The following is a 14,023-nucleotide window of genomic DNA, read 5'->3' as shown; positions in this document are numbered from 1 at the left end:
CGATACCGAAATTCTCTCGTCAACGATTTTCCAAAGGTTCGATTCAACCGATTCAGCCAAAAGGCTCTCGAGTCTTCGCCCTGACATCGGCGGTTCGCCCTATAGGTCGACGAGCCAGAAAAGATCCTTGGGGTGGAAGAACAACGCCGGGGTCACGCCTCTTCTCCCGTCGGGCGTCCCCGTGGACCGGGTAAGAATTTTATCTTGGCACAAGATTATTCGATGGAATATTGTGTAAACATGGAGGATCGCTGTCTTCGAAAGCAGCACGGCCAAGGTTGAGATCTTTATTCGTTGTTCCTCGTCACTGAAGTAACTCACGACACGAAAGAATTGTTATACAAGGTGCCCCGTAGAGATGAATTGTACACGAGACAACAATAACAAAAGTTCATATGAACTTGTTTTCAAGTTACAGCGAGTTTCTATTTACCTTCACGGTAGGTGTTCAAAATTACTTATTTGCATCTAAACATGAACCTGAAGATGATTCCAAGGATCATATCTGCCATTTGTCGACGAGACGAGCTTCCCATTTACATGCACGACGTATTTCAATAGTCAGACACCCAGTACCCTAATGTTCACAGGACGCATTCACAGATTCAATGTTAGATGCTCTGTTCATAAATAGTCGAATGGAATTAGTTCAAGTATTCTCATCTTTAGAGAGAATTTTCTTGTATAGAATTAATCTCTCAAGTGGGTCCCACATGCTACGGTGACCTCCTGTATACTGATTTAAATCGAAACCATAATGTTTGCAATTGCAACGAAAATGACAATTTTATTTACACGGATAGCGTGTGGACAAAAGACGTCTCTTTGGGACAGAGATGCCAGAAAGGCACCGAAGGTGCTCTCTCACACTATGTCAGATCACGCGTACGTGAGCTCGTGGAGTTTCGGAAACCCGACAAAGGCAAAATGACGCATGCCTTCTTTCTCGATTCTCCGAAGTTGCCCGAAGTAATTTCGGACCGCCTCGTGGGAGTCGAGAGAGAAAGGCTCACATTTGCCTTCTCGCTCTTGAACAACTAATATCCGATCTCCCGTCAACAGGTCTCTACTGGACTCTGCTGACCGCTGCTGACCACTCCTGGAATTTCTGACAACGTATAACGATTACGACTGGCTACTGTTAGTCTCTCCCAGCCTCTGCTGACCGCTGCTGACCACTCCTGGAATTTCTGACAACGTATAACGATTACTACTGACGTCTGCCATCCTTCGCTGGCCTCTGCTGATCGCTGCTGACCACTCCTGTTACTTCTGACAACGTATAACGATTACGACTGGCTACTGTTAGCCCCTCCCAGCCTCTGCTGGCCCCTGCTGACCACCGCTTATATTTCTGACAACGTGTAACGATTACTACTGACTTCTGCCTGCCTCCGCTGGACTCTGCTGACCGCTACTGACCACTCCTAATACTTCTGACAACGTATAACGATTACAACTTGCTACTGCCTGCCCCTGCTGGACTCTGCTTGCCACTGCTTGCCACTGCTAGCCTCTGCTGACCACAGCTGACCACCCCTGATGCTTCCGACAACGTATAACGATTACTACTTGTTACTGCTTGCCCCTGCTGGACTCTACTTGCCTCTGCATGCCTCTGTTGGCCTCCGTTGGCCTTTGCTGACCTCTGCCAGCATCTCCCGACCTAAGCTGGCCTCTGCCAACATCTCCCGACGTCAGCTGACCATCGCTGACCACTGCTGACCGTTGCTGACAACTTGTGACATGATGTAATATAATATAATATGTTTATATGTATTAAAGTTTTGTATAATGTAAATCTATGACAATAAATGATATAATTTCAAAGTATTCAATGTGTTCTCATCATTTTTTACCGTCCTTTTCCTCTCCAAATCATTCTCTTACCTATAAGATGCGTACCACCTTCTTCGCAAGTTCACCAGCAATTTAGAAATGTTCCGGGAACTTTGGAAATCCGAATTTGACCTTGACCTTGGCCCAGTTTCGAAAGTGGGTCAAGGCCATTCGAATCTTAGAAAAATTCCGGGCAGTTTGAGAATCCGGATTTGGCCTTGACCCAATTTCGAAAGTGGGTCAAGGCCATTCGAAATTTTAGAAATCTTCGGGCCAACTTGGAAATCCGGATGGCCTTGACCCAATTTCGAAAGTAGGTCAAGGCCATTCGAAATTTTAGAAATCTTCGGGCCAACTTGGAAATCCGGATGGCCTTGACCTAATTTCGAAAGTGGGTCAAGGCCATTCGAAATTTTAGAAATCTTCGGGCCAACTTGGAAATCCGAATGGCCTTGACCCAATTTCGAAAGTAGGTCAAGGCCATTCGAAATTTTAGAAATCTTCGGGCCAACTTGGAAATCCGGATGGCCTTGACCCAATTTCGAAAGTAGGTCAAGGCCATCGAATCTCAGAAAAATTTCGGGCGCTTTGGGAATCAGGATTTGGCCTTGACCCAGTTTCGAAAGTGGGTCAAGGTCACCGGCATTTCAGAAAACGCTCCGGGCACTTTGGAATTCCAGTTTTAAGTAGAGAAACGGTTTCTTATAACTAAGGGAATAATGGGGAGAGGAAAAGAAAGGTAAAAGTGACGAGAACACATAGAATTCTTTGAAATTATATCATTTATTGTGATAGATTTACATTATACAATTCTTTAATACATATAAACATATTATATTATATTACATCGCGTCACAATTTGTCAGCAACGGTCAGCAGTGGTCAGCGATGGTCAGCTGACGTCGGGAGATGTTGGCAGAGGTCAGCAGAGGGTGGCAGTAGCCAGTAGTAATCGTTGTACGTTGCCAGAAATATAAGCGGTGGTCAGCAGAGGCCAGCAGTTGCAAGGAGAGATCAGTAGGGGCGAATAGTAGCAAGTAGTAAGCGTTATATGTTGTGAGAAGCATCAGAGGTGGTCAGCAGCGGTCAGCAGAGACGAGCAGAGGCATGCAGTGGCAAGCAGAGATCAGCAGAGGCGAATAGTAGCAAGTAGTAAGCGTTATATGTTGTGAGAAGCATCAGAGGTGGTCAGCAACGGTCAGCAGAGGCCAGCAAAGGCATGTACAGGCAAGCAGAAACCTGCAAATGCAAGCAGAGACTTGTAGAGGCATGCAGTAGTAAGTATTAACCGTTATACATTATCAGAAATACCTGTAGTGGTCAGTAGCGTTCGGCAGAGGCCAGGAAAGTTCAGCAGAGACAATCACACGCTGACAAAGATCAGCAAGACCAACAGAGGTTAGCAGAAGTCAGTAGTAATCGTTATAGGTTGTCAGAAATATAAGCGATGGTCAGCAGAGTCCAGCAGAGGCAAGCAGTAATCAGGAGCAGTTAGTAACAATCGCTGTATGGTGTGAAAAGTTGTCGGGAGTTCTGTACTTTTGTCAGCACTGGTCATCAAAGGTTATCAGAGGCAAATAGAAACCTGGAGTAATTTGCAGAGTTCAGTAATGAACTCTAGGAAAGACAAGTAAAAATACCTGGGCAGTCGAGATTCCGAGTCGTATGCCGTAGACGGGAGGTCGGATTTCAGTTGTTAAGAGCGAGAAGGCAAATGTGAGCCTCTCTCTCTCGACTCCCACGAGGCGGTCTGAAATTACTGCGGGCAGCTTCGGAATAATCGAGAAAGAGGGCATGTGTCAGTTTGCCTTTGTCGACTTTCCGAAACTCTACGAGCTCACGTACGCGTGATCTGGTATGTGTGAGTAGGGCACCGGGTGCTGAATCTGGCATCTCTGCTTTGGGGTCCCAGAGTAGAGTCCCTTGAGGGGGCAGAAGGTTCTATCGGGAGACGATTTCCGGTCGCGACGGGGACCAACGCCCACGTGGGCCGCGTCGAAACGTTTCTCGGTCCCGGGCGCCCTGTTGCAGAGGGAGAGAGGGGGGTCGTCGCGCGTCGACGAGGTCGGAGGAGGGCCAGACTCGATCGGCTGGGTTTCCGCGCGATGATGACATGTTAATGTATGGATGCGTAGTACATAAGAGCGTGTCTGGAAGGTAGGAGGGCGGCGGAGGGCACGATGGTGGCAAGCACGAGCCAAAGGAGGGCCCCCTTTCCTGCCGGATGGCTTGCTTTCGGTTCAAAACGAACGGGTCCTCGGTCCCGACGTCCCGAGTCATTGTCGCCCTGCCTTCTTCATCTGCATACAATGCCGGAGACATCCGCGGCTCGAACCGTCTCGCCCCGTCGTCCCGCAGCCGGCCGACGTATCATCGGAATATCGTTAATATCGCCGCCCATCGAAATTACCGAACGGGGCGAGACGAGCGGAAGGAACGCGCGCAGCACGTGTCGTGGCCCTATGGTCGCTTTCGAATTCTTTCGCGTCGAGGTTTTTGCGACTCGTCTCACCGCGTCCTATCGACTCCGATCGACGACCCAACAGACGACCCTTCCTTTTTGCCAACCTTCCTCGTACCGTGTACAAAAAGACGCGACGACCGCGGCCGGAACGACACCGTTCGAAGAACATCGCCACGATCGGGGATGTTTTCGACCGTACGGCCAAAGAAGCTTCGACGAACAGAATGTTCGCTGTTTGCCAGACGTTGGGCTAATTTTGTCCGCAAAGAATTAAAATTACCGTGTGGCAAACGCTATAGTTACGTTGGTTAAGGGTTGATTAACTCGAGCGCACTTTCTTACGAAATAGATAGTAAATACTTCAAGCAAACATATCTTTGCCCTATATAATCAGTTTAAAACAATAATATCGTTGTGTTTCTATAGGGGGTACATTCAAATTCTTTGCTGGATGACCCTTCCGCTGTTTGACAGTTAGATACTATCGTCTCGAACAGGAAGAATTTTCGAAGCACTGTGTATTGTTGATACGCCAACGATCTACGAACCACCCGCGCGATTTCCAACAGAAAAGGCGCAGTCAATTAAGTGCAGGAGGTCGAGCTCGTAATCGTTAAGTCGCGCGGCTCCCTTTCGGGCCGAATTGCGGCAACAGTTGCGGTTTATGAAATTAAATCGACCACTCTACGCGCCAGGGACACGCAACGTCCACAGTTTTCTCGTCAAAATCTCGTTCCAACCTTATCTTAACCCTCGATTGTCTCGAGTTTTTGATTATCGTTATCTGAAACGTGTACCCTCGTAAAAGAGGTTGTTCAAATTTTCGTTTTAACGAAACATTGCTTGGCGATTTAAATAAAAATTATCGGAATGAGCAAGTTTGACATGGGTCAGAAACGACCCGATTAAATTCGCGAAAGGGTGTTCGACGCTTATCGTAACAGCGTTGCTGGAAATTAAGCAACGCGCGGCAGTTTTTCAAGCACGCGTCCAGAGAAGGGAGCCCTTTGCTCGAGCTGGGGGGGAAGGGCGAGGGGACGATTTATTCACGGGGGCGAGAGTGGAACGCCGCTCGGCCACTCTCTATAATATCCAGCACGAGCCCAGCCACCTTTATCTCTACTATTAACCCCCGCGAACTAATTAAATTAAATGATCCACGGTCCCTCGATCATCCGGCTCGTAAGTGCCTATTTATTCCGACGCCCTGCGAACCGAACGAAATCTTCCGTTACTGCGCGCGCTCGACGTCAATTTCGAGGCGACGTCCCTTCGAATTCCTCGAGTCACTGTCGACCGTTCGTCGAATCAATCGACGAAAAAGACGAAAATACGATTGGGGAGCGGGTAATATCCCCCACGATTGTTTCTTTCAACCGACGATTCCTTCCTTCGCGTAATAACTGATTTATTTAACCGTTCGTTCGAAGCTATTCGAAATAAAAATTTGCGTTTCTTTGAAGGGACGATTCTATCCCCTTCCACCGTATTGCAACCGTTTACACGGGACGCATCAACGTTTTTTGAATTTCCAAGTTTCTTAACTTCCCCTTAATCGTGCGCAGTGCGTCACCAGAGGGTCGACGATCCTCGTCCAGGCACCTCGGCGGCCATGAAGGGAAATCGTTTTCTGAAAGAAGGGTTTCGCGGCAGCTGTGTCGAGATTGTTCGCGGATATATGTATACATTAGATACGTGTATATATCGAGGGCATCCAAAGGTACCGGGGGCCCCTTTCCTGGGCCGATCGAGCTTCCTCGAGTGCCAGCAGCGAGAAAGAAGACCGGGGGGTGGCACCGAGGGCCCCGCGAACCTCGCTCGCACGTGTTAGATAGAGGGTCGAACCGAGCCGAGAAGCTCCCGAGGGAGCCACGTACCATTTTGCATAAATCGCGAGACACCCCGTCGTAGCGGAACCTCGGGGAGATTCTGGAATAGCTCGAATCTACCGGCACGCTGCGATCACGGAGGGACGGAAACGCTGGGAGCTCCAGCGAACCCACTCGATATTTCACCCCCTTTTTATCCGCGGTTCCAAATGCAACCGTCTTGGAATTTCCTCGATAATCCCGCGAGGAACGATATCCACGAACGTCGAAAGAACAGACGTGAACGCGTACGTTTCGTTTCAACGGGTTCCATGGCACTTTTGCTGCAATTTTACTTCCCTGGATCTTATTAACCCTCCACCCGACTGAAATTGAGAGCAGTATTTTCTAAATACAATATTGTAAATTTGCAAATGAATATTGCGTATATCGTTCATTCGAATTTTTGATGTTATTTTAAATTTATCGCCTCCAAAATATGCTCCTCCAGCACGAATTTGTCAAATCGTTTTTTCCAACTTGCGAATGCTTCCAATGCACCATGTATAGTTTAAAAAATATGATGGAAGTCTATCAAGTGTTATTTCGAGAAAAAGTAAATTTAAGGGCCAAATAACGAAACGAGGGGTGTTTTATGGTAAAAGTATGGCAACCGTATCTGCAGGTCGAAAAGTTAAGAGTTGGTTGCTCTCGATAAGGAGCGTCGAGGACGAAAGCTTCGAGTGGACGCGTTGGAGGACGTTTTGAAAGTGATCGAGAATACCTAGAGAACCACCCTCGTTCGCGTAATTCAACAATAACCGCAATATGCTTTCTCTCGCGGTAACGGAGCAGTATCGTTTTATAGCCCACGCGGCAACTTGGCAGCGGACTGCCGCACGGGGGATGTAAGGCCCTCCGCCCCGTTCCATGTACGCGACGAGGGGATGGATCACGTCGTCGGCCTGAAATGAAACGGAACGATAGCTCGGGGTGCAGTTAATGTTCCCGTTTTCGCGGCTGGTCCCCGAGAGGCGTTCGAGCCTCTGTCCAAAACTTTCTCCGGCCGTTGCTTTGTTTTCGCGATCCGACTTTCCCTCCAAAAGCTCGCGGATCGCCCCAAAATGGCTCCAAACGCTAGAGAAGCGATAAATGAACCGTACGTTACGTTTCATAAATTTTCGAGAATCGTGGAACAACTTATCAACTGTTCGACGTGACGAGAGAGATTCGTTTTAAGAAACAAATAGGAGAATAGTGATTTATCAACTGTAACCCTTTGCACTCGGAGACTTTTCTTCGATCACCTGCTATTAACTCAAGCACGCTTTCTTACGAAATACTCCAAGCAAACATATTGTTTCTTATTTTGTCCTATATAATCACTTTGAAACAATAATATCGTTGTGTTTCCTCAGAGGGTGCGTCCAAATTTTTTTGTGACTGTACTTTCAGAGGGGACAGCCGAGTGCAAAGGGTTAAATAACGTTTGAATATTTGAAATGTACGCCGTTTTCCCAGGGAATTATTCGAAATTTAAGATTCGAGACTTCGAAAATATTCCAAAGTTTCACAGGTGGTCTAGTAACTGATTTATTTAATATTTAATTGTACTTTTCTTCGTTGCTCGTGTAAAAACTGGGAATAATGGTAAAATATCGTGTCGTCTATGGGTCCCGTAACCCAGACCTAACTCGACGAACATGGTCGGTCGTGTCGCGTTTCTCCGTCCGAGTCATCTGTTTCTGGTGGTTGTACTTTTTCAGAAATGATCCGTGGCGGCCATTATCGGGGACAGTCATTCAGAGCGGCGATCGAGCCGATCGATCGATCGCGATTGACTGCTCGATAAGGCTTGTCCCGTGGAACCGGTAACGCGGCGCGGCATCCTTAGACGTACTTTGGGTAAAACGGTAAGCGGGCAGCTGCGACCGGTTGCATCACTTTCGCAGCGGATTTAAGTCCAGGCTTAAACTTTGGCTTAACGTCGATACGTCGATCCGATCGACGGGAAAGTCGGAATCGGTTTAAGGTAGCTTGGTCAAAGACGATGACAATACAGAATCTCTTCGAACTTGCAGCAAGTTTAATTTATGCAGGGTGTTCGGCCACCCCTGGGAAAAATTTTAATAGAGGATTCTAGAGGCCAAAATAAGACGAAAATGAAGAATACCAAGTTGTTGATGGAGGCTCCGTTAAAAAGTTATTAACAATTAAATTCAAAAATTTCAAATCGTTTTGGAAAAATTGGTTTTAGTTCCAGGGTTCAATTGCAAGCATTTTTGGTCAACAGACATACCCCCGAAATCCTACTCAGTTTCGAGAAAAAAATTCCTTACCGAAAATCTAATTTCTGGCCAGAAATGTCACTCGAAAATTTCGTGCGTATCTTTAAAACGTCATAACTTCTGAACGGATTGGACGATTTTAATGTTTAAAAAAGCAAACTACGCGTATTTGGATGGAGAATATGTATAAATCGCAAAAATATTGGAAAAGTTGTTCCTTGACCCCGTAATGTTAGAAAAACCCCATAAAAATGGTCCAATTTTCAAACAGCTATAACTCCTATAATAGTGAATATATTTCAAAGAAACTTTTTTCTGAAGTAGAGCTCATGGATACCTACAAAAAAGTATTAGACAATTTTTCTATAGGGCGTCAAACAAAATTACTAAAAATGAAAAAGGAATTTTTAAGAAAAATCGACAGGTAGGTGTCTAAATTTTTCGACGAAAAAAAAAATTTTTAATTAAGTCTAAAAAAATTATTTCCAGTTGCGGGGCTCAATTACAAGCATTTTTGGTCAACAGACATACCCCCGAAATCCTACCCACTTTCTAGAAAAAAATTCGAGAAGGTGTGAAATTTTTCGACGGAAAAAAAAAATTTCAAATCGTTTTGAAAAAATTATTTTCGGTTGCGGGAGTCAATTACAATCATTTTTGGTGAATAGACATACCCTCGAAATCTTGGGCATTTTCGAGAAAAAAATTCAATACTGGCGGAACTTTAAACGTTAATAACTTTTTAACAAAGCCTTCATCAACAAATTGGTATTCTTGATTTTCGTCTTATTTTGGCCTCTAGAATCCCTCATTAAAATTTTTCCCAGGAGTGGCCGAACACCCTGTATATTAATATGTTCGTCTATTGATGGTCGGGTGGGTCGCTTTTGACCCACGTTTCCTTACAGAAAGTGTTCTGTATAAATTTCATATATTGTCAAAAGGTACGCGATTCTTTCAAGTTTTTTTGTCGCTCCGAAAATACGTAGTATTAAAAAATATTTAATCTTAAAATTCATTCTTATTTATTATCGTCTCAGTTGTATTACGTCTTGTTCAAAGTCTAATTTTGAATAGTATAGGTGGGAAAGAGTTATCGAGAACGCTCTTCCCTCGACCCAAATGATTTCCTTCAGCGCCGTGTACGGGCTGTCCGTAATTAAGTTTCTGTTTATCTGGGAACGATTAATAAACCTGGGGACTCTGGCTCCTCGAAGGCCTATCGACGTAACGGTACATCCTTATTTATCATTGCTCTAGAAAGGTGAATCCCACACTCGGTGATTCCTCTCCCTGGGGGGTTAATGGGACAACGCTCTTCCATATTCTCTTTTTGAACACGAAGTCGTGCAACCCACGTATTCACAATATTATTATTTATCATATACAGTATACAGGCTGACTTTAAAAACTGGGAGGAGTTGTACTTTTCGTGCACTGTTTCAGCAGACACTGTACGCAAAATTTAAATTAATTTTTTTGTAAAATATACTCCGTATAAAAATACAAGATACGTATTAACGTTGATATGTCCCTTAGAAATATACAAATTATCCCGCTGTAATATTGTTTGCGCGCGGTTCGGGGAGCGCTGGGAATCGCGTTTACGACACCGAAGGGGTAGATCGAGAAAGTTTGGGAACCGCGGCTCCGGAGCTATCTCGATTGGCTAGAACGGGACTACTTTCATTTATCGTCGCGAGTTTGCACGAAATATCGACTATTTTTCAACCAGCACTTTTACGATACTCGAAACTTTCACTGCCCGAGGTTCTTACCAGTCGACAACGTCCACGGCTTCCGGGGCTGTAGCGATGGGATTCGAATAATTTCAAGAGACGTCTCGGTTCGAGAAGCAAATTCCAATCTAAAACAATGGTGTGCACGATTCTAATTTAAATGAAAAACGATTGGACCTTTCACGCGTTGTGTAAAATCTCTGGTCAAGTTTTGGCGATTCCGTGTCACCGTTTCGCCGAGGAGCAGGGAAGATCGAAGAGAAGCGGCGCGCGGTCGGACGACAGAACGAGATAGGCTTACGCAAGCCTCATACCTATAAGTTAAGATTAACCTTGCTTAGCGTCGAGGGTGGTGGGGGGGGGGGGGGCGGAGGGAATCACGGGGACTCTGTCGGGTTCCGGGCCGGCTAACGAACGAGGACATTTGACGGGATTAATTTATGTCCAGTTTGGTAACCGAACTCACCGATACGAGCGGCCATATCAGGAGAGAGAAGACACGAGCGAAAGGGGGCTAGCACGATGCTAGCAAGTATCATCTGCGTTCGTGTTCGGCCAGGGACATCGGTTTTAGGGAATAACGAGTCTCGCCTCCGACCTTCCCCCCTACGTTCGCGTTCGTTCCCTTTCTTTCCTCTCTAAACGTCGCTGGTCTCTTTCTCTCGTGATCACGGACCAGCTCTCTAACCCGCAAACCTATCTGGAGGGTTAACGGTGAATGGGCGACCGCGTTGCCAAACCGGACACCTTTTTACGCCCGATCCTCTCGCGCAGCTGGCAAGGAAGTCGGAAAGAACGATTGCTTCTTCGACCGATTCGAATGACCTCGACCGAGATCTCGCTTGGTCGCTTCCTCCTCTAGGAACCCTGCTCGAAGGGGTTGCTTCGCTATGGCTCGGTTAATTCTTTGTAATTGCCTTCTAGCGACCTTGAACGACCTTTATTGTCTCGTGAAAAAAAATACAAACGACCTTGGAATATCCTCGTTGCATCCACGCGGAACGAAAATAACCTCCCAACACGATGTCCTCCGTGAAATCAAACACCCTCTGCCTGAAACATTCCTTTCTATCTTTAACAACGAACGAGTTATTCAGGTGACCTGTCTTCAATGCCCCACCCAGTAAATTACAATTGACTGCGACCGTCGACAGACAGTTATTATGCATGAAATGCGCCCCGCGATGAAATGTTAACTGTATCTCGCTCGTTCTCATTGTTGTTCACTGCCATCCCCGATGTGTCGGGTTCTACTCTCGGAAGGAGTTGAATCGGACTCCGGGCAGTAAGAACGATCCGAAAGAAATCTTCCCCGTTTCGACTTTCTATTCCGATAAGTCTACATAAATCCATTTCTTTACGATTCGGATAATGTTGAAAGAGGTAGTTCTGCGTCAAATAGTCCCATTTAGGAATAACGCACTGTGGGTAACTTCGTGTTTATGATTTTCATGGAGGTATGCTGGGTAATTCTGAGCACCGTGGCTCCAGGAACCACGTACACAACTGTCCCTCGGTTGACTCAGGTCCTATCCTTGGAAGGAGTTGCAATAGACTCCAGCAATAGAAATCGACGAAAAGAAAATCTGACAGGCTTCCTTTGTGACTCGAATAACGATGGGAAGGACTTGTCATTTCGAGTTCAATAACCCCCCGATAGTAGTATTCTTAAACACAAATCATGTTTATGATCTTTGGATCAAGAAGCCATCTTCAAAGTCAGACAATCTGGTCCCAATTTGGAAGCAAGTCGAAGAATATCTATATATCGCTGGTGCAACGCGTTACATAGTTAGTTTTCAACGGAGAAAGTAGATTTACCTCTATCACGAGGGTGGGCCAAAAAGATCACAAAATGAAACGGATAAAAGGGGATGGAGGTTCGTTGACTTTGATAGCCCCATCGTATAACTAGCTTCGATTATTAATATCAATTATGCTATTGCCGTTACTCTTTTGTTGGCTTTGCGGCGAAGATCTATTTACTTTGTAACGGCTCTCGATGGCTATGGGAAGTTCGCCTGGTACTAAGAGCCAGTCGAACTTTCCGTGCTCGTGCCACACAGGCGATGGGAGGCTGATAACTGACATATAGAAGCGATCATTCGCGAAGCATTAATAGTAGAGACTGGGGTCAATACTAGTAACACGAAGCAATTGTAACACAAACATTAGAACTATTTCTAATTGTAAAAATTTGTGAATATTACTGAGAGAGTAGTAAATATATATGGGAAACGCCGATGCAAGAACTTGCATAGTTTCTTTATAAAAAAATACCAAAGAGAACATAAAGAAGACCCCTCAAGAAATAGGTAAATCGTGTATTTTTTCACGATAGCTTTCACTAACGGATACAAGTGACATGTACAAATATGACGGCTACGAGAATCGAAAGTGCTACGGTTGTTATTGGAAAAACTTGTACGCTGACCTCGCGTTTCGATCGTGGCGTTTCCTCGAAGGGGCACGCCCAGCCGAAAGCAGTCAACGGACAAAGCTTTCAACGAAAGTTGACGGCTCGTTTGGCCGGTAGCTCGGCCAGCCCACAGTCCGATGCAATGTCCGAGAATAGAGCACTTTTCCATCGTGTACGCCAACCGATCGAACGATTTAATCGAGAGGCCAAGGAGCGCGCATTTGTCCGGCGTATCGGCGCGCAGCTGTCCGGATAACGGTAAGCGTTGTACCCGGCGGAGCCGTGCTTCCGTCCTGCGCGCGCTTATATTTAGATCGTTTATAAATCGCGTGTCGATAGTATCGGCGCGACAATAATAAAGGTCCGGTCTCGGGCTGTTGCGCGCCGTCCAGCCGCTAAACGATCGAGACCGCGCCGATGGCGTTCGCCGCGCCGCTGCGGTTAGGCCAGGCACGTAGCAATTCCTTGCCACAACGTAGAATTTTAACAGAGGATCGGAGAAACTGAGTCATTCCCATCGTTGTTAACCGGATGAGTCAGTGTTGGGTTTTCTCTTCTAAAAGAGCAAGTTTTCTTTGTGACAAAAACCATCGACGCGCATGTTGCGTTTCGCGTCTCGAAATACAAGTCAAGAGGGTGCAACTGTGTCCCTAGCTTGGCTTGTTTAGGCAAAGTATAGGACCGATTAGGTCTGAGGATACGGGACGAATTTTTCGTCACTAGTGTTTTCAATAAAAGCTTAGTTAAAAGTTATTCCTTTTATGATTGTTTTTTTATTCCACCACCTATTTCCGATAGGTAGCCCCGAACGACAGGCGGTTCTTGGAATTAAAAATTTAGTTGTCCAAGTTTAAAGCGACGCTGTGAAAAAGATCGTGACCATCCCCGACGATACCCGGGACCCGGATGAAAAATCTGTTTTAAATCGTCCGTTTAATTGCAATTTGACGAGCTCGTCCGCTTCGGTCCCGTAGGCTCCCGTGCGAGTCGTGATCCGGTCGCGCGTTGTTTCGAGGCCCGTCGGCGGGCATGATCGATGATCCGTCAGCAACGTAGGGAGCAGGTTGCCAAATTTCACGGTGAACCTTAACGAGAGTCCGCGAACACCGGTGTACGGTCTTCCGGGCCTCCAACAGAGAACGAGAGAGAGAGAGAGAGAGAGGGGTGAAAAAAAGAAGTTAAAATGGTTATCGCAAAGAAGTCGTTATCGTTTTTGTTCTCGCGATTTATTCGATAGCGGGTAGGACTCGAGTTTTCTTTTTTTCATTCCCGGCGAGCGCGCGACGTTCCCCTCGAATCAGGCTTTGTCCCCGAGACGGAAGGACAGAGGGGGAAAAAGGGCAGCACGAGCAAGAAAGAGGAGGAAGGAGGGAGGAAGAGAGAGACGGGTGGTCGTTAAAGTCGCTAGTCCGATTTATTTATCGCAAGAAGAAAGGAGGCTTAGCGGGGATCGGTTCGAAGGTTGG

This window comes from Colletes latitarsis, chromosome 2 (genome assembly GCF_051014445.1).
Source record: "Colletes latitarsis isolate SP2378_abdomen chromosome 2, iyColLati1, whole genome shotgun sequence".
NCBI lineage: Eukaryota > Metazoa > Arthropoda > Insecta > Hymenoptera > Colletidae > Colletes > Colletes latitarsis.
The sequence above is the reverse complement of the archived record's forward strand: the minus strand, read 5'-3'. Positions refer to the sequence as shown.